Here is a 20,612-nt window from a genome sequence, read left to right as displayed (position 1 = left end):
TTCTGTATTTGAGCATCCATTTTCCTTTCAAAAACTCGATTTGTGATTTGAACTCAAATCAGTACAAATAACGAAGCCATTTTTGGATGACATTGGAAGTTGTCATGCAAGAGTATCTGGTCCTCTAAGTAAATCACATTGTTTGTGGAAATTATGGGAGATATTAGAATAAAAAGCAAGCAAACATGAGACAAAGATGAGAACAGTCGTATCAAAGATCTACATAGTAAAGTATCTACATAGGTCAGCTAACTATGAGGACAAGCACAGGAACCAGGAGTTGTGTGCATGATCCCTCTGTAGAGCACACATCTGCCATATGCTCCCCAGCTTCTGATAACTGAAGATTTAGGGATTTAGTGGATCAGAGGTTGCACTGGGACTGTTCTTTTTGTTAGCTCTTGATGGACCTAGTTGTATGGTCTCCTAGTGATCTATCTTCTGATGAGCCATTGGGTACCCTGTCATTTTAATATTGTGAGATATGGTAAAAATAATTTTCTATTCACTTTCTCTAGACTACTTTTTTTTTTCTTGTTTGGCTGTGATCATATTCTTCTGCATCTCTTGTCTAGGTTCAACTGTAAGGCTATTTAGTCTCATGTCTCAAGGTTTGTTGATACGAATCTCACTGCTTTTGTTGCCCATGTACATTTTTTAATTCTGTGGCAATGTAGCATATTTTGGGTAGTTAAATCTAGCTTAAAATTTTGAGAAGGAGCAAGATAATTATGTAGTATCTAGTTAGTTTCTGTCTTGTTAGTAGATCCTGAGGCAGTCCTCAAACTCTGACTTTGTCTTCTGCAAATTTGCACTGGCCTAGTTGTTCTGGTATAAATCCGTGTGAGGAAGCACTCCCTTTCATTGTATCCTAATCCTGTTTCTAACTGATTTCCAAGCCAGAAGGGAAGAAATGCTCTTCCGAAGGCATCTTGAAAGGATGAGTCTAAGAGGTGATGTCTGTTTATGTCCTCACCCAGTTAACATGGGGAACTGCACAGAGAGCCAGATTTTTTCCTCCCTCCTCTCCCTTTGGCTTAGGGAGTTTAAGAACAGTTATGGCTTGAAAGAAGTCTGGGGCAGTTGTACAAGTAAGAGAATTCACTTGCTTAGAGTACAGCCCTGACCCTGCTTATCAGTGGGAAGCCATGTCCGTACCTTTGTCCTGCATCTGACTGCGCAAAAGCAAGCTCTCAGGTACCTGTGCTCTTTTCTCCAAAACCTAATGTGGGGTGTGTGTTATTTATGGAAAAAACCTAGTGTGCCACAGAGTAATATATACTGCGTTTTAAAGTTTTGAAAACATGGATATGTCCTTTAACTGGATGTTGCAGGGGGGCTGCTGTTTCAGTGCTGTTGCAGTGGAGGGAGGTACCTACCTGCTAGGTTGTATGCCGTATTTCAGATCCTGGAATTAGGTTTGACCCGTGTCTGGAAAGTTGGTGTGGTACTGGCTCATTCAGGGAGTTCGTAATTTTTTGTGAACTCAAGGTGCTTCTTACTATATTGTGAATCAGTAGGAATAATTTAAAATAATACTTGGAGTTAAGGCTGCATAATCCTTTTATTTGGTTAATGAGCTTTCCAAATTAGGAAAGTATCTACAGATACTCTTATGGTAATTTTGATGCATTTCTGACTTCAAAAAAATGCATTTGAATTTAAAACTGTCATTCAGATCTGCCTTTGGATTTATCTTGGCTATCATAAAAACAAAGGCAGAATGTTCCGTGTTTGTGTTTTAACATTGCCACTGCCAACAAGCTGATGAAAATCTGGATACACTTTTGGAACTTGTGTTAGGAATACTGAAGTTAATTATTATTGTCATTAAAGCTATCAGTAGTTGAACCCTTCTTGTTGCTTTGTAGTTCTTGTAGAATTATCAGCGGGAGCTCTTTTGAAATTTCACATTTGCTTGGGAACAAATCAGACTAAGAAAAATCCTATTGTCAGGCAACTCAGGACAATGAAAATCTCAGTCTGAGAAGTGATATTTAATTACTTGCTGCCTAGACAAGCTTGTAAAACAAATTTAATTACGTGCAACAGACAAGCTGCTGACCTCCACTTAAAATCCTGTGTACACAGGGTGACCTGTGGGTCTGACCTGATATTGAAAGGAAAAAAAAAGAGGCCCAAGTTTCCTCTTGCATGCCACCAAAGAGCAGCTGCGCTCTGCACCCTCCCTAGGGAAGCAAATGCATTTGCTGCCTGCCCCCCAGTCATGACAGAGAAGCCAAAAGGGAAATTTAACGAAGGTAGAGGTTGAGATGAGTCAAAGTGCTTCTGACCACAGGAATACTGAGCTCAGTGCACTGATGGAATAGATAACACTGAGTTCTTTTGGCCAGTTCCTATGTTCAGATACACCCCAAAAGGTTAGTTACTAGTGGGTTTATTTTCATCCTGTTGTATGAAAAGAAGCCTGCTGTTGAATTATGGTGGTGAAGAGGAATAGTTTAACTGCTGACGGGCTCTCATGACAAGGAACTAAATTTAGGTCTTCAGGTGTCTTTGCAAGAGGGAGCGGGTTGTTCATTTGTTTACCTCCATGCTACAGGATTGCATTGAAAAGCATAAACAAACACGCTTGCCCAGGCAGAGCATCTCTAAGGCACAAACACAGTGCCTTCACCCAGAGCTTGCTGTGGAATTGGGCTGCAAATGAGGGGAAGGTGGTTTGAAAAGTGCGAAGTAGACATGCATTATTTTTATAGGGAGTTAAGAAAGCAAATACATCCTTGGAAGGTCCTTGTGTACGGAAGTGGAATGAAAACCTTGCAATGAATGCAAAGAATAGAAAAGTCCCTTAGATAGAGGCCTAGGAATGGGGAGAAGGGATTATGTTGTTCCAGATGCAGGGCTAGCAGTTGAGGTCGCAATGCTTTTTGCCTTTGCTTTTCAGTGAAGTTCTCATTACGTTCTCCTATGTAAGGCTCTGACTCCCAGACTTGATCAGATGCAGCTGGGCAAGCTGCAGTATTGACCTCTCCCCAGCAGCAGCTTCGCCCCGGTGTTGGAAGTGGCAGTCAGCTAGCCAGGGCTGCTGAGAGGACTTCTCTGCTCCTCAGCTGCTTCGCTTTACAGCCCAGAGTGGAAACATAAACAGCCACCTACTGTGTTTTATGTTACAGTGTGACACTTTATCATAAGCGCTTTCCAACCTCAGTTTATATTGACTTTAGGATTATATTGTGGCATGGAATTAGCCAGCAATATATGCCTTGCCTGAAAGATGAGCAGCTACCTGCCAGTGTCTTAGATGTTTGCCTGTCCTTGTAACTGATTGAATTCTAGGAATACATATACAGTGAGAAAGAGATACGACCCTGTAGAGTTAACGTTTGCTACTCCTAGCATATCTGTAATGCACATGCACACATACAGGAAAGATACATATAAAGAGATACATATGAATATAGGAAACTGCAGCTTTTTCTTATGATCCTATATTGTATGTTTGTGTCCTTGTATGTATGTTTTCCCCATAAAATACAAGTTTGTTTTCCCCAATATTAAACTGCTTGATCAAAACTCCTTCTACATCACTACTGAAGATTGAGATACGTCTTATGGAGAAACCAAATGGAACAATAAAATACTGTTCCTCCTAGGAAAGTTGGGAAACTTTATAGATCTGCTGCAGAGATTGCTCATTTTTACAAGGAGGGAAGAATAACTGTGGTGCTACTTACTGAGGGAAAATAAAAAAATTTCTTTTTTTCACTGAAATGCACTTAGGTGAATTACCAGGGGGAAGTAGTGCAGCAGGAATTTAGTGCTATTTTTGAGAGCCATATATGACAGTCCAGTGTTACATCTGAAAAATGTTCTCCATATATCCTGTCCTCTGTATAATTTTGGCATGCCTTTCTGGTCCTCTCTCTTTGTATGGTGGTTCTACTATGAGCTCTGCAGAAACATTTGCTGTCAAGTCTGGGGAAGACAGTGCAACACCTTAATTTTCCATATTACAAAATGTTCTGAAATGCTTGCAGAGGGATCCCAGTTCACGCATTGAGTCAGCTGGAGTAATTCGGGCATGATACAATTGTTTCTTTATGGGCCTGAAACCATCCCAAGAACCACGAAGGCTCATTGCTTGTTAAAGGTTGCTTTAACCCTTGGCCAGGTGGGTGTCATGGGTTTCGTTCAAACGCTTTGAGGTCTGTGACAAATGGAGTCACAAGACCCCATCACTCTGCTCACAAGGCTGTAGCTCAACATGTCCCTCTCTGAATCTTTAGGAAGAAAACACTGTTCAAGGAATGTGATTTTTGGGTTGGTTTTTTTTGCTACAGAAGGATATAAATACCATTCACAGTATTCTGCTTGATGAATCAGAATCTGAAGCTCTTTATTTTGGCCAGCCTAATATGTTGTCGTCCTCCCTCTTCCTTCTGGAAAATGTTGGCCTTTACACAAGTTCAATTCCATGAGAAGCATAATTTCTGACTGCTGAGAAGAGCAGTAAAAATCAGCAAAGCTTTTTTCACTCAGGTCTTAGGAAAAAGTCAGTTATAAAGTTGGTGTTTGTGCTACGGGCTTCTTGTTGTTAGGATGGCAATACTTTTGTATTTTTAAGGAATTTATTAAACTCTTTGTTCACAGATACACTTTAAATTTGGATGTTATGCTTCTAAAGATTTGGCTGCCCTCACTAAGGTAGCATGAACTGTTGCTGGTCTTTCTCTCTGACTGTTATGGAAAATTATTTTTGGAAATTGAAAGGTGCTTTGGGGTTTTTTTGGTTTGTTTTTACTTCAGAAGAGCTCAGAGAGGTTAATGGGGAGGTTTTGCAGGTTGTCCATGTAGAAAATGCCCATGCACATTTAATAGACTTTCTCAGAAGCCTGCAATGATTATTTTAGGCTTTGCTTTCTTTCCTGAATACATTTATCATCTAAAGACCACATGTTGACTCTCTTTGCAACACCTTTCATGCCTTCGTCTATTGGGGCATAGAAAGGATGTGTTACAGTGATCCAAATCCAGATTCAATATCAACCTATTTTGTCAACATTTCTGTTGTCTTCTACATAGGTATTTATGCTGAATCTTCCATGTATAGAGTGGGAAGGTATTTTCTCTCCTACCTCACAAACCTAAGTTGCACGTTTTTGATTTTTCCTTAAAAAGGCAGAGGACTTGTTGAACATGTCTTCCCAAAGGTGTGAATGGCCAGTTCTTTAAAAATCATTTCGTGACAGCAAGATGCAGGCATTTGTGTGCTCCCTCTGTACACATCACTAGCTCAGATAAAAACCTGACCTGAATAGGTATGTGCTAGAACTGTGTTGTCAAAGATTGGAGCCTAAATAGTGGGAACAGATTGAGGGCTTTCACTCTTTCCTTTTTGTTCTTCTAATAAATATCAATTTACTCTGATGATCTTCATTACCTCTAGATTAGCCAAAACCTACTTCAACTACATCATTACTAGCAAACAATGGCCATTGTATAGATTTATAAAGAAATAAACACATGTAAATTGAAACAACTGAAGGTCTACACAGACTTCACACATAGGATATTCTGTCATGAAGTATCTTTGTAGCAGCATTTCATCCTTTTTTATGTCATGCTCAAGGCAGATTCTCCAGCAGCAAGCCTCTATTTGTTATTGATTTTGTTTCATTTTCAACTTTGGACCCATGCCATTTAAACAGATTACTCCCTGCTTTTATCTGAGTCAACTTCCTCATGCTTTCATCAAAGCAAAAAGAGATTATTTTACTTTCTGTCTCCTAACATAGCATTACAAGAGAGTCATACGTTAAGTGACAGTGATGGAATCTGTATCAGGGAATGGCCTCTCTGTCTGCACGTAAGTCCCCTGTAATAGTTGCCAGGCAAAGACTAAAATAATCTCATTCTTATTTATTTAGAGGGTATTTATTAGTATTCATTACAATAGTATTTACTGTCTAACTGAAGCTAATGCATTTCAGAACTAGATTAGGTTGAGGGTATGTTTGAATTGGAGTAATAACGTGTAGGCACAATATATTTGTATTCTGGCACTGATCTTGTACCTTAAGCAACAGTTTATTTTTCTTTCCTGGGCACACAGTATTTGTGAACTGATTAATACCTGGCAACAGGAGGACACCTTCTCTTTAGACTGACTTGCAGTGTAGTTGTGAGAATTTAATAGTAACTAGCAGCAACACAAGCTCTGGGCACACACAAGGTTTTCTGGTGGAAGCAAAATCTCCTTTTATCCTAGGCATCATAGTTATAAGAAAGTTAAGATGGAGGTAGTGAAATAACTAATTTGTCAATCAGATAAACCTATGGAAAATACTTGGAAGGCTCTGCTGGGATCATACAGAAATCCATTTACATTTATGTTTCACTTCTCTCTGCAGGAATGTTTGACTTACAGGTGTAGAATATGGGTTTCCTCAATCTGGGTAGCAGGTAAAATCAATAAGGATAACATCAGATGCTTTGGAGATACATAGCGTCTTCAGTGACTAGTGTTCGCAAATTGCGTGTGTATCTCTTTCTCTGAGGTCTCTTGGGCTTCGTGCTCTAGGCTGATTAGGTGAAGTGATAAAATACCTTCTGAAGATTCTGAAGATGCTTTTTCATAGAGAGGATCCACAGATATTTTCTACCCTCATTTAAATTGTGGAAAGAGGACTCCAAACTGTAGCAAATAACAGCTCCCAGACACAGTCTCAATTCACAGCTGAGCAGGCAGGGAAACCCTGCCAGGGTTTTCACGCAGGAGGCACATGACTCCTTGTGGGCAATGCAGATGTATTAATTCCTTGTTATGGCCAGACTTTTCTTTGTATTGTTGTCCTTCTGAACAAACAGTACTTTATACAGAGACCTCAGTGTGGTTAGCCTGGAGAGGGCCGGGGTGCAGGTGATCTTGGGCTGGCTGTACTAAACCCTCTCAATGTGGGTCAGGGATTCCTCCCAGAGAAGGTGGCCTGGACGGGGCCGAGTGAAGGAGGGAGGTGCGCAGAAACAGGAGCTGCAACTCTGGAATGGTGCAGGAATAAAGCATTCTCATCTGCTTAAATTTTTTACGTTAGCTGCTTAAATTTTTCACATTAGCTGCTTAAAAAGAGCTGCTGGAAATGATCACGGCACGTGCAACTATTGAAGGAGTGTTTCTGGTATGGCTCAAACCTGAATACTAATTGGTTGTGTTCCTGTAGGAAAATCAGTGCAAAGCTGAAATTGCTATACTATTAAAAGATGATGTGCCTTGGCATGTGCTTAGTTGTGTATAGTCTAACATCTGGATACATTGCAGTCTTATTTGCAACCTACAGTAGCTCTGCATATACTCCTTTACTATAAAAATTCTGCTGCTTCATTTGTGTAGTTATTGGTGCCTATACATATGCGATCACAAGTTATTTTTCATCATGATATATTTCACAGGCAAGGTATGGATTAAAAAAGTGTTAATCCTAAAATTAGAATATCAGTCCTGATGTAGAGGCTGAATTTTTATTTCTCTGTTGGTGGTAAATAATCAAATTTGGAAGTAGCTAAGCTTTCGCTGGCTAAATTAGATCTGATTAAGTTAATGGCAAGTTACTTGTGTTTACCCTCCATAGCCTGCCTTTTGATTGAGTGTCTTGTGTATATGCTGAGATGGAAAAAAGTGGACCTGCAGGATTTTCATGTTTGTATTGAGGACTGATATATTTTTGAGGTTTTTACTTACACAATGTAATGGTATGTAAAATAGGATCACTAATGATGATTATAATGATCTGAACAGGCTCACTTTATGATATACAGCAATCTGCCTTTTTTTTTTTTGCTAAAAATACACCCATAAGTCAAAGCCCTTCGCTAGCATAAACACCTAGAATCTTAACAAAATCTCATCTTGTTAAGTACACCATCAGTATTAAAATTGTGTATCCTAAATACCAGTCATTTAGAAGTTGTCTGTGCCTGAAAAGGTAAAATAAAAAAAACTTACCAATTAATAGAAATGTCTTAGTGGAGCAGAAAGTGACTTCAAAGAACTTGATTATATGTTTGAGTTCTTTGACATATACCTCTTCTTTTTTACTGAAGTACTTCCAATTTGGAGACAACTTTTAAAAGTTTTTTAGCATAGTACTGGAACATTTGAAGCTCCTTTATCACTTGTGTGCAAACCAAATGTAAGGGGAACATCTGAAACATTTGGAAGTATATTAAAACAATCTGCTTAGTTTTTAAAAATGAAAGGATTGAAAATGAAATGCAAAGTCTTAGTCTTCTTGTGCTCCTCTGCTGCACCACTGTTTTCTTTTATGTGCGTGGTAGGCCGGTGTTAGATGCAGCATTTCATCACATTATCCAACCCTTTTGGTATGGCAAGCCTTACTACGGAAACATCATGTTTTGTGTGCGCGTCTGACCATCTCTGCTCACCTATGCAAAATGTTTGGGCCCATCTTACAATCAGGCTCGTATCAAACAGCGCTACAGAGTCCGGTAGACCTTGAATTCCCAACCTCCCTCAAACCGGCAAGGAACTACAGCCTCAAGCCCTGCACAGAAGGCTTGTTCCACTGCATGAGGAGCATCCCAGTCTTAGGCTGCTTTAGTCCCATGGCAGATTATACCTAGGAGCAGCTGGTATTTCCAGCTTCAAGTCCTCCTTGTTTGTGTTGCACAACATCTGGCAACAAAAAATTTTTGCTAAAAAGTAGCATTAGAGTAGGAAAACACACACTGCGTAAGGAATAGGTTGGAAAGAAAGCAAGTATTGCATCTGCTTTTGTGCAACATCCCCATGCTATGGCTTGGTTTTCCTGCTAACAGATGCAGCCTGTTTCTAAATGTAGGTTATTTTGGTGATTTATTATTATTATTTTTTTAATAATGTTTCCTCACTTCCACAGAAATTTAAGCAACACTGAGGGTTGTTTTGGCCATTCTGCAAGGGACACTGAATGAGTAATTCAGACTTAAACTTTTTCCCTATGCCACTGCATACTGATGATGTCAATAGGATTCCTTATCGCTGCTAAACATCCTTTGTGTTTTCTGCTGGGGTGGGAAGTAAGGAAAGAGCAGCATATCAAAGCAAATGGTATATTTTTGTAACACCACGTGTATAAATATTGGTGCAGTGGTGGTAGTTTCCATATGAAGTGCCAGCAAAAGTTTAGAAAAAAAAAAAAAAACAAACACAAAAGAAACCCCTACACCTCAGAGCTGTAGGTCCAAAAATGCATGGTAAGGGAAAAAGGTGAATAAGCCATTTAAATGGTGAGGGTTTAAGTGGCATAGTTTATGTAGGCATAACTACAGTCTCATGCTCTGCTGTGGGAGCAGGAGGAAGCCCAGATATGTTTTCAAAAAAACCATAAGTGAGAGGGGAAAGGCTCTTTTCCATCTCATGCTGTATCAAATTCTTCTCTCCTTAGCTTTTTTTAATCCTCCAGCATTTTAAGAAATTATTGTTTTAAGAAGAATGTAAATATAATTATATATAATGGGTATTTATTATAAACTTAGACATAATTACGTAGTTCTTAAAAATAAGATAAATGCCATTACTGAAATAAGAAACCACTTTTCTGTCACCTAATAATGTTTTCCGCATCCCTCCATTTCAAAATAGAAGTGGTCTGGATCAGCATGAGGAAGCTGTTCATACTGGTTCCCAGCTGTGGATGTCAGTGGAGATAAATTTCATGTCGTCGAGTATTACCCTTTCCCAAGTACCAACTTGCACACACCGTAAGTTCCAGTTTGCCAAAACCAAAGCATTCTGAGGTGTTCATCTGCTCCCTCAGCGAGGTTTTGAGGTTTTGCAAAGTGTTGGTACAAGGAGGTTCAAGGCCCGTGTGACTAAATAAAAATAGCCCCAGCTGTTGCCAAGGGCAGCTTTTCTTTGCCTTCCTTTTGGAGAAGCAGAGGTCAGGGATATACATTTATTTTCTTCATCGGTGCAGGTTTTTAGTGCCCTTCCAGTCCTGTTTCTGTCCGCTGGCCAGCTGGGTTGTTAGTGGCTGATGGCTGAGGAGCGGAATTTGCCTTTCTGATCAGACTGGCCGGTGCATCTTGCAGGAACCTCCTGGAGCTGGAGAGGGGCAGCTGGAAGCCCAGTTCACTCTTTGGGTTTTTATGTTTTGCTTTGGGTTTTTTTGTAATATGTACCAAATGTGAGTAAGCTTTCATTCAGTTTGTAGTCTCAGGGCATATTAAATGTTGCTTCTATCAGATTTATTTATCCCCCAGCCCAGAAAACTGGGAAGAGTTTCCTGTCTCTTCCTTCAAACCATCATGCTGAAGGTTTTATGTGGAGTTTTAATGACGTGTTTTTGTGTGTTTTTCCTAGAAAGGGGAAAAAACCCTAACTGTTTTTTTTTGCTTGTTTGTTCTTAAATCCAGGTCCCCCTAAAAGCTGTTTTTATGTACAAACTGCTTTTGCGTATTTGCTTTTGTAAAAGTTGCGTTTATGTGAGTGCTGCATAGACCTTGGTGACTTCCACAGGGGCCCTCTGTGCTTTTGCATCACTTACTGTACCTTGCAGAAGTTACCTCTAGGTTATTGTAACACTGGTTTTCCGTTAAATAACAGGCTATGAAAAAAGTTTAAATAAAATGCCTTTGGGAATAGTAAATGACAAACTTCTCCGAACATGGTTTACGAGAGCCTTGCAGCCCAATCTCCTAAAAGAAGCACCTGCAATCTAGCTTTATAGCTGACAGACAACTAGTTGGCAGACAAAAACCTTCCTAGGATTTCAATTTACAACCTATGATACGTAGGGTTCTTTCTTCCTTGAAATGCTTTAAACTGAAATTGAATTTTAAATTAACTTGACACTGTGCTGTTTTCAAGTCAGATAAATAACCATGTTCCTTTTCCCTCCATCCATAATATATTTGATATCTTACTATGAAAGTATTTTCTGAATTGATGTTAATATTATACATTTGCCTTACTTTCCTTGGGGGGGGAGGTGTAACATAACTGTGTAGCTGTAAGAAGTACTGTTTGCATTTTGACAATGATATGGTTTTGTAGTTTAGGAATTTTTCAGTTTTATTTCTGTTGCTCACTGTAAAAACTTGTGGTTTATTTCTGTGTTTTTTTTTTAACGTAACTTTGATCAAACAGCGGCCTTCAGAATTATGTTCTTTGAGCTACCATGCGTGTGGGTAACTTCTGTTTGCTTTAATTCATCAGAGGGCCACACTCTTGACTGCAGTACCCCATTTACACCATCACAGTGTTAATGAATCAATGTCTCAAGTTCCCAGACTGTCATAGTTCAGGGTTTTGGGGTGCTTATTTTTATATTTTTGAGTGTTTGTGGGTTTTTTTTAAGCTTAGACCCACACTGTACAGGTGTAAGTGCTGTATAACATACCAGGTAGTTACAGATGTGGTGAGTGGCGTCTTAATCTGACACCTGATAGCATAAATCTTTTTTACACTTGATAGATGACACGACTGGGAAGAATGTTACAAAAGAGCTGCCTTTTAAAAAAAAAAAAAAAAAAAAAGTTTTTCACCCCCCCCAAGTATTTTTTAAAGACAAATAAATAAATACCCATGTTTCCGAATGTGCCTGCACAGTGGAAGGGAAGACTTTTACAGTAGAATTGTTTTGTGTGTTTTTTTTTCCTAATTCTCACACCATTAAGTGAATAAAAGTTTCTCATAAAAGTGTATCTGGAAGAGCTTATACTGAAGGACATAGAGTGGCATAATTTACAATGTTGGCATGCTGGGCAAAATGTATTTCTTCTGTTCCTAGTAATAAATGTGGCTAATGCCACAGGTCCTTATGTGTAACTTGAAATAAGGTATGGGAGTACATTCCTTCTGCCCTTCTCCCCCAGGAAGGTGTTCTCCAAACAGGTCCCATTTTGTACCACCCGTCTTCCTGCAGGGCATTAGCATTCCAGAAAGAGTTTCACCAGCCCTGAGGCTTTAACAGTGGCCAGGACAGGCAGAAGGACAATTTACCAAACACTTTCCCTCAAAGGCTTAGGGCTGGAATTGTAACCAGGGGCTTTTGGGAGCATATTGAAGACTGCTGCTTTCCTTGCCCACTCTTTCCCTATTCCCTTACTAGCAAATACCAGTATGACCTGAGAGCCTGACTCTGGTTTTATTACCAAGCACAATGAAGAAATACTTGGAATATTTCATTTCTGTGAGTGTATTAATGAAGGAGGAAAAAAAAACCCATCTATCTTAAACGGAACGAGAAGTTATTTAGACCTGCCTGACTCAACCAGAAATTCTCTCAGGCAAAGAAATGCCACATGAAATTGGAAAGTTTTCCTTCAGTCAAATAAGAATGAAATACCAGGGCCTTAGTTTCATTGCTTTTCACTGTCTTATAGTCTCATCATCTCTCCTCTCCCTTTCCCCACAACTCTCCCAAGGTATTCAGACAGAAAAGCTTTCTTTCGAAGTTATTTACACAAAGAAGGCATTCGGCAGAAGATGAGATTTCTTCTGATCAAAAGCATCTTAGCATGCTCTGATCTTCCCCAGAGCTTAGCTAAACGTGCAGAAAAAGGACTCTTGCTCAGTACCCTTTGCAGTTACAGATCCTTTTGGTGGACATTGTCATTGCACATTCTAGGGGCGTGCGCCTGTGCGTATCTAGGCATATTTGTTTGAGTCTCAGCCAGGATATATGCCAAAGAGATTAGACTTCATCTTTCATCCCAGGGAGAAGAGAGCCTAAATGGGTTTATCATGGGGTTTTCATTCACTCTGTCATTTCTGCCTTCTTTATAGTTCATTGCTAGACTTCTAATTTTTCCCGACAGCAGCGCACACCCCTGCAGCTGGCCCTGCATAATGATTCCCTCCTCCTAGACTGATATAAGAGCGGATGCATAAATATCCTGTCGTCAGGGTGACTCCTTTAGCAGACACTGTCCCCTCTCCCCTCTGGAAAAAGATCTGTCCTTTCCGCAGCACTCTCATTTACCACCTACTAGCTCTGCCCGCTGAGCCAAGATGCTGCCCATGACCATTATCCTGTCTATGCGAAACATCAGGAAATGGTTCTTTTCTGACAAAAATACAACCATTTTTTTTCTTCTCCTAATGACAATTATTAGCGGAAATTGGAGTGCCTTTGGCAATTGTATTTGACGCAAACATTACACCGTACAGCAACTGGCTCTTCTGAAAAGCAAGAGCTGACTGATGGTTTGAATTAGGAGCTGAGAGATGAGAAGGACTGTCGGGAGCAAGCATTTTGACTGAAATATAGGTCTTTAGGAGGTCTTAAGTTATAGAGCCCCATATTCTCTGAGGCCCTGTATTAATTCAAAACTATTGCTTTGAACCATTTGGTAAGGGCAGCATTGTCAAATCCAGGGCTTCCCAGCTGCTGAACTCATCCAGCGCATTGGCAGTTTATAAATCAGATGGGACTTGTGGACTGTTTACAAAGTATTGTTTGAAAATATCTTCCTTAGCCCTCTACCCTCACTCATAGCAGTAGAATATAACAGCTGGCTAAAAATCAACGCAAGAATAGTTTAAAAGGCAGCGGTCTCTGTTCCTGTCCTGAAGATAAAAGTAGGCTCAGGATGAATGTAGAGTGTATGAGAAGAGCTTCGTCATCCTTTACCAGCAGTGAAGGGATAGGTAAAGGTCAACCACTCTTCCAAGCGTCTCTTCCACAAAACACTAGATTTCTCAAATAGGTACTTGGTGTTAGCAATTTGCTGATAGTCTGATATTCGTAGTTGTTTTGAGAATTAAATGATGTTTTTCTTTATCTACAAGTGTTTGGCTGTTTTCTCTGCTGCTGTCCTTATGATGATTCATATTGTAGTTATTTTAAAGAGGTGGATAAACTACAATTGTTTATATACAAACAGAGTATGGCCTTGGCTGCCAGCAACCAGTCTCGCTAATATTTGGCTTGCTAGGTTTCCTCGTTGCTTCATGTTTTGGCTATCAGAGAGAGCAAGCTTAAAATTAATTGAAAAGTGTTTCTTTCCAAGTGTGCGTAGAGCTAGTGGTATTTTCTACTCTGTAGATGCTGGCAATTGATTATAGAATGTCAGAGGTGTTAGCAGTGTCAGCGACCTTCATCTAGCCAGCTGGAATAATAGGCAAGACTTGCTTTGGGACATGCTGTGGTCGCTGACAGGTTTTGTTGCATCTGCAGCCAACTCTGTATCATTAACAAGGAAAAAAGGATGAACGGAGGAGAATGGGTTTTGAATGTAACAGTGCTCATTCCACTAAATTTACTTGAAAAATGATCATAGTTTTTTCTGTCCAATGCCATTTTGTACTCTTCGTGATCTTCTAATTAAGCCTGGAGGACTGTGGATCCAGGCTTTTCTTTGAACTGTGTTGGCTGTCCTCCTTCCAGAGAAGCAAACAAAACTTCCTCTTTCTGCTCCTGGGGGTTAACTTGTGAACTGATTTCTCTTACATGCCTTGGTTACTACACATGGTTAGAAATCCCACTCTCGTGACTTCATGTGCAGAACTGCATCCCTGCAGCGGACCTGCCTGCCAGCTGCACATCACGTACAGCTATTCCCAGGCTGCTTAAACTTGACTTTGCATCTCAACTATTCCCACTTAATACAGTGATCTTTGAGGCATACTATGGGTGTGTTGAGGAAAAAACCCTCCACGTCTAACAACAGTCTCTTCAGGCTCTGAGGCTAAGGCTCAGCTTTAAATCTGGTGATGGTGTTTGTTTATTTGCAATTGTTTTACTAGAATAAAGCAGTACCTGTGATTCCTGAAAAACAAAGGAAGAAAGAAGGTGTATCCCCTTGCTTGGTAGACCCATGTGAGTGGTTTTCTGAGAGGGTTATCCCTTTCTTGCCTCGGTGTTCTCTTGCAGCGGTAGCAGTGATCATGGCCAGTATGCTGGCTGGGGTTAGGAGAGGAGGTGTCTGCAGTTCTTGGAGAAGGGGAAAGGGAGAGGAGGGCAGAGATGACAGGAGTGTTAGACTTTGAAGAGCAACAGAAATAAGGCTCTGTTGGACCTGAGGAGAATTTTCCAATCCCATATGGCATTCCTTCACCTTAATGATGGAAAAAGTCTGTTTATTTTTTATTTTGATATCTTGTCTTTATGATGTTTTAGGACTGGAATTCTTGTACTTTATTCCCTGGATCTCATCTATTAAACAGAATAGGTCTCTGTTCCTCTCTAATGACAGCAGGTACATGGAGAAACAGAAAAAGATCTTTCTTCATTAGAGAAGTTTTTCTTGGGTTTAGTATTAATCAAGAAACACACATATGCTTAAGGATTGGGGGGGGGGGGGGAGGGGGTGTAAATCATAAGAAAGTTTGTCTTCTGAGAGTCTCTTTGAAAAATCAGCTTTTTACTGCTCAGTAAACCTGCCAGCCAGCTAAAAGGTCTGGTTCATGGATGTGATGGAGGTAGCTGGAGCTCAGGGCAGGGAGCTGGCTGTGTAATGCTCCGCAAGAGTTGTGGGCTTGTGCGTGACCTTGTGCGTGACCTTGTGCCTTGGCAGAGGGAGGAGGTGTTACTGGGAGGACCATGCTGGCAGGGAGAGGTGTGGACCGTGCAAGGGATCCCACTGCTTTTGCTGCAGACGGGTCTGACAGCTGCATGTGACATGAGAGCTCAGGCTGATTTTAAAAACAGTGTCCTGACTTCAAAGTCGCAGGTAAAAAATGTATTACTGTAAAGGCAGTAGTTCTTCTACAGTAAATACCAACACTTCCCCCACCACCGCCCCCCAAGCCCTTCCTTGGCATTACTTAAAGGTAGAATACATTCTCTTAGTTTTCTAGCTGGGCTAGTTTTACCTAAACATGTTAAATCCTTTCAGTTTGTGACATGTGAAAAGATGCTTCTGCTAATTTAAGATTAAAAATACCTTTTTAAAGAATTTTCATATGTAAAATGCTTATAGATTTGAACTATTGAAAGACTCCATGTTGGAGAAGATGCATACAGTAAAAATGGTGCTAAACATTAAAAAAAGTTGGCGTGCGTTTCTGAGAGATACAAACCAGTCTTTGTTCTCTTTGGAAAAAATCATAAGATAGCTTGGGTTGGAAGGGACCATCGGAGGTCGTGTAGTCCAACACCCTGCTCAGATCAGGGCCAGGGACATCAGGTTGCTCACAACATATAAAGTATTTAGCAGTCTACTCTACATAGCTCAAAACTTAAGTATATGGTGGTGAGTTTCTTGGGACTTCTGAAAGGAAAAGAAATGAATTGTAATATGTCTCCTTTGTCTTCACCTTTCAGTAGAAAAAAAAAAAAAGAGGGGGCTGAGGAAAGAAGTTCTTTACTATGCATTTCCTTTTATTTTTAGATGGAAATAAAAACTTCACCATGCTAAACCTTACTTTCCATACTCAATTATTCCCCAGAAAGGTGAAATAAGTATAGATGTAGGCTTTTCAAGAATATGCCCCTAGAAGTTAATTTCTGAAGCAAAGGGAAACTGCAAGGTGACATTGCTTTTGAAAATTGAACCTTAATAAAGGGCTTCATTTAGGCATCCATCCTTGAAAATAGGTGGTGAACTATGTAAGGGTTGGGAGGGAAAAGAGAAAAAAAGAGATGCAAGAGAGTGATAGTAGATGAAAGTACAAGGTAATTTAAGTCCTTGGTTAATGCGCCTATTTGAAATTAGCACTGGTTGATTTGGTCACCCAGCCATTGGCAGCTCAAAGTCAAATTCATACCATAAAGCGTTCTTGCCACTGACTGGGCTTGAATAAGTTTAATAAGTTATGGGTCTACCGTTATCTTCTAGAAAAGTGGCCCCTCCAAGGAAGAGTTAAGATGCTCTGTAAATAGCTTTCTGATGCTTTGCATGTCCCCAAGACATCTTAAGTTGAGAGGGCACCTGCAGTAGAGAAAAACAGAGAACCATGTCTATCAGTAATGGCAGCTGTATGAGTTTCTGCTTTTATATAAGGCTGTGCTGAATCTCCAGCACTCAGATGGTGTAAATATCCATCACTGGGTCCTGAATGTGAAATATTGCATCACTCTTGTGCTGAGGGAGCTGAGAGCCTGTTCTGTTGTTCCAGGTGAGAAGAACGAGGGGGACAGCCTAGGGCTCAGTTCTGGGGCTCGCCTGGTACCCACTGGAGCACAGCTGAACAAGACTAAACACTGACACCACCTCGTCTCCTGAAGTCCCAGCAGAAGTGGGTGCCTCTCTCCCAAGCTGTGGTGCGCACACAGAATTCTCATGTGAATATTTTGTTTTCAGGTAAGCTTGCTTTTTCCTTTTTTTTAATACAATAGAATTTTCTAAATGGGAGATTATATTCTATTTTTCTAGACAATTTTGCTGCTATTCTTCAAGTCTTTCAGACGTTGCTGGAGCATGTAATAAATGTTTATTACTACTAATGGAGATAAAACTTCTAGGAGCCAATCTTGCAAGAGGCGTTAAAAATTAGCAGAGAAAAAAAGAAAGAAAGAAAGAACAGCTTGGCAGAGGTTCTGTATTCATAAACCTATTTATAGGTGGTGTGCTGGGTAGAAGAGCAGGTTTGTGCCTCTGCCAGCAAGATGCTCCAGCCTACTGCTGTGCTAGTGCTCGCCCTAATTTTGCACTTACATGCTGAGTCTCCCTGGGGGATGCTGAGCAGATGTGTGATTGACCTGAATCTCGAAGGTGTGCGGGTTTGACTGCGTCTCAGAGGATGATCAGAGAGATTTGATCAGCTTCTTTTCCAGGACCCATTCACGTTGAATAGCACGTGTTGGCTTGACAGGTTTCTCAGAAACCAGCTTGTAAAACCTTCTTCCTAAGAATTTTCTTTACCCTGAAGTGGCCAAGGAGACCTGAAGCAGAGACTGATAGACGGGTTGCACAAACATGGCTCTCGGTCTGTTCTTTAGCTGCAAAGTGGTTTAAAACCGTTTTGGCAGCTTGCTTGGTGCTGGCAACACTCCTGGAAGCGCTGCTGTCGGGAGTGATGGTTCCGGCCTGGCGTGAGCCTACAGGGGAAGGCGAGGGATTTTGCTGGGATTGCCTGGGCCGCCTTCATCGCGGTTACCGGTAATAATTGTCTGTAGACTGTACTTTTCGGAAGATAGCACTTAGCCTTTCCAGCAAGAGAACATGTGTCTCCTGTCTGACACCAAAGACAAGTGAAACAATGGGAGAGGAAAATAAAATTTACAAAGAGCCAAGTTAAGAAAACAAGTGTATTCTAGTCTTTAGCTAGTAGCTGGCTGCATGCCAGTTTGGGAGGGTTTTTCTTTGTGGTTTGGGTTTTTTTGTTGTTTTTGTTGTTGTTGTTTTTTTTACTGCTTCTGTGCATATAATTTTACTTCCCCTTAAGAACTAATGGGAAAGAGAGGGATCAAATTATAGTTTTACATGTATGTGAGCTGCAGAATGAATAAAAGTGAAGACAGCTGTTCTAAAACAAAAAAGTATATTCTGCCTTCAGACATTCATTTATGTACCTAAAATCATGATTTTTCAAAATGTAGCAAAAGGCATGAAAATAGGCACTATTTAAGCTTATTTAGACATAGACATCAGGGAAGATGAGTATTGCCAAGGAACAAAGGTGGGTTCTGTGGGGGATGAGAACGTAAGGGTGGACTCACTGCAAGTAAGTAATAGCAGAGTAATTTTGCTGTGGAATTTTAAACCAATTATATGAATAACAGAGGATATGTTCTGAAAGTAGCCAGAAGTGCTTTTTTGTGGGTATAGCTAACATGGTTTCAGAAAGCCTCTGCCCAGCTGGGGTTAGCGCTCCCACAGCTGACACAGCACGAGCGCTCGCGTGTTTGGCTGTACTTCGTTGCCTCCTCTGCAAGTCGGCCTTTCTCGATCTGCATCTCCCATGGTAAACCTTCCAGAAAGTGCACAAAGGTGTGTCTGATAATACCCAGTGCCTCAGCTTGTTTCCACATCTGATTGGAAAGTCTGATGTTCAAAAGCTGCTTAGTCTTAGATTTTGCAATGATTAAACATTTTGATAAGTTGCATTAAACTACACCAAACTTTTACTGAAATTACTGCAGGTTTCATATAACTGGACTGATTAAAGGTAGTATTTCAAGAAGCCGTCACTGATCTAGTTGTTTCTTGAGCACTGTTCCTTTGAAAGGAAGATTAGCGTCTTTGTGCTTTTTAATAAAATGAGCTGAGTACTAAAAATCCACTGTCAGCAGTTTGGCTTGAATACCAGAGTATGTGGCTCATTGCTCTACAGAACGTGGAGGATATTAAATGTGGATATTAATTTTGTTCGTTCCTCCTTCACAAAGAAAATAGAAAATGCTCATACAAGAGGGGGAAATAGTTTATGGGTTTCTTCAGCATTTCCTTTTGTGTAGTACACAATTATGATCTTTGAGACATAGTGAATATGAAGTGTTAAGTGTTTCCTGGTGTTAGCCATGTGTAAATAAGCATAGATCAGGTGAGTTGGTTGGGGGTTTTTGGTGGGTTGTGGGTTTTTTTTTTTTTTAACATCTGTTGAAGTACCTACATGGTAGTGCTTAAGAAGAGAAACAAAAACTATTGAGATCTCTACTACACTTTCTTTTCTTTCTAGAAGCTTTCCTGAAACATCATTAATCTTCAAAGTTTTCCTTTTAAATGGGTGGCCAGAATAAGCATTTCTGCAAATTAATTTCATGTGAAGATTTTGTCTCTAAAGTTGTTCAAGTAAGCGTAGCCGCAGATCTGATTCACTTGTGTGGCAATGAACTTCACATGTAAATCGAGCTTCTAATAAGTCCGCATTGTGCTAGAAGGTGCTAATGGCTGCCATCAATCAGAGGGCTGGTAAAAGTTGTTCTCCCCCTCTCCCCCAGACTAAATGAGACAGCAATTAAATGCCCTTTTGTTGAGTGATAGCTGAGACAATGGAAATCAATGTCCAAAGCACAAACCAGAATGGCAAGTCTTAAGTATAAGCTAAGCCATGTGTCCCAAGGGATTGGCATGTTGATTTGCTTACAGCTGAGAGGGTATATGAAAGGAATAACTGGGAGTGTAGACAGCAGGAGAAGCAGTAATACTCCTTAGAGAAAAGCCAGGAGGGAATATTTGCTGGGGAAGACTTCTCAGTGGGGCTGTGCTGCCATCATCTTGCCTCTGTGCAACCCAGGCTGAGCCGGCAGTACGAATTTGATCTGGAACAGGCCCTGGCATAAGATCATGATCAGAAAATATGGCACCAAGTTTGTCTGTGGTATGGCTTTATGTTGGCTGCTCGAGAACAGGCAATATCTGATCTTGTATGAAGCCTATTGATACAAACTTAACCTTTCAGTTTTTCTGAAAGTGCTTCAGCTGGCAGGGTGAGTTTATACTTGACCAGTGCTGTTATTGCAGTGGTTTAGATTCCTGGAACAGGATTTGCTGTGTTGTCAAGCTGCATGCTGAAAACAACATCCCCCACTCCCCAAATGCCATCACTTTTGTTCCCAAGTGCTTACAGGTGCAAGAGTTACTCTTGGTCTCTCCTAAATAAAATGGCACTGTAAAAAAAGCCCAGTTTGCTCCTCCATTTCTTGTAGATTAAAACAATACATTGAGACCCTTAGTACTGGTTAACAATTTTGTCCAAAGCACATGCAGTCACTTAGGTGGCTGAATGTGTTTTGCCTGTCATCTTCACTCCAGAACTTCTCCAA

General features: G+C 40.4%; 1 protein-coding gene across 4 annotated transcripts in view; it reads left to right on the top strand.

Annotated features, from left to right (window-relative positions):
• Positions 1 to 20,612, top strand: part of PLXNB2 (plexin B2) — a 258,485-nt gene that overhangs the window by 62,237 nt on the left and 175,636 nt on the right. For all 4 annotated transcript variants that reach the window (XM_064446059.1, XM_064446082.1, XM_064446068.1 and 1 more), the window contains exon 3: positions 17,024 to 17,208. The gene's annotated coding sequence lies outside the window, so the exon portion shown is untranslated. The remainder of the gene's footprint in view (positions 1 to 17,023; positions 17,209 to 20,612) is intronic.

Source organism: Phalacrocorax carbo, chromosome 1 (genome assembly GCF_963921805.1).
Source record: "Phalacrocorax carbo chromosome 1, bPhaCar2.1, whole genome shotgun sequence".
NCBI lineage: Eukaryota > Metazoa > Chordata > Aves > Suliformes > Phalacrocoracidae > Phalacrocorax > Phalacrocorax carbo.
This window is presented reverse-complemented; position numbering and strand designations above follow the sequence as displayed.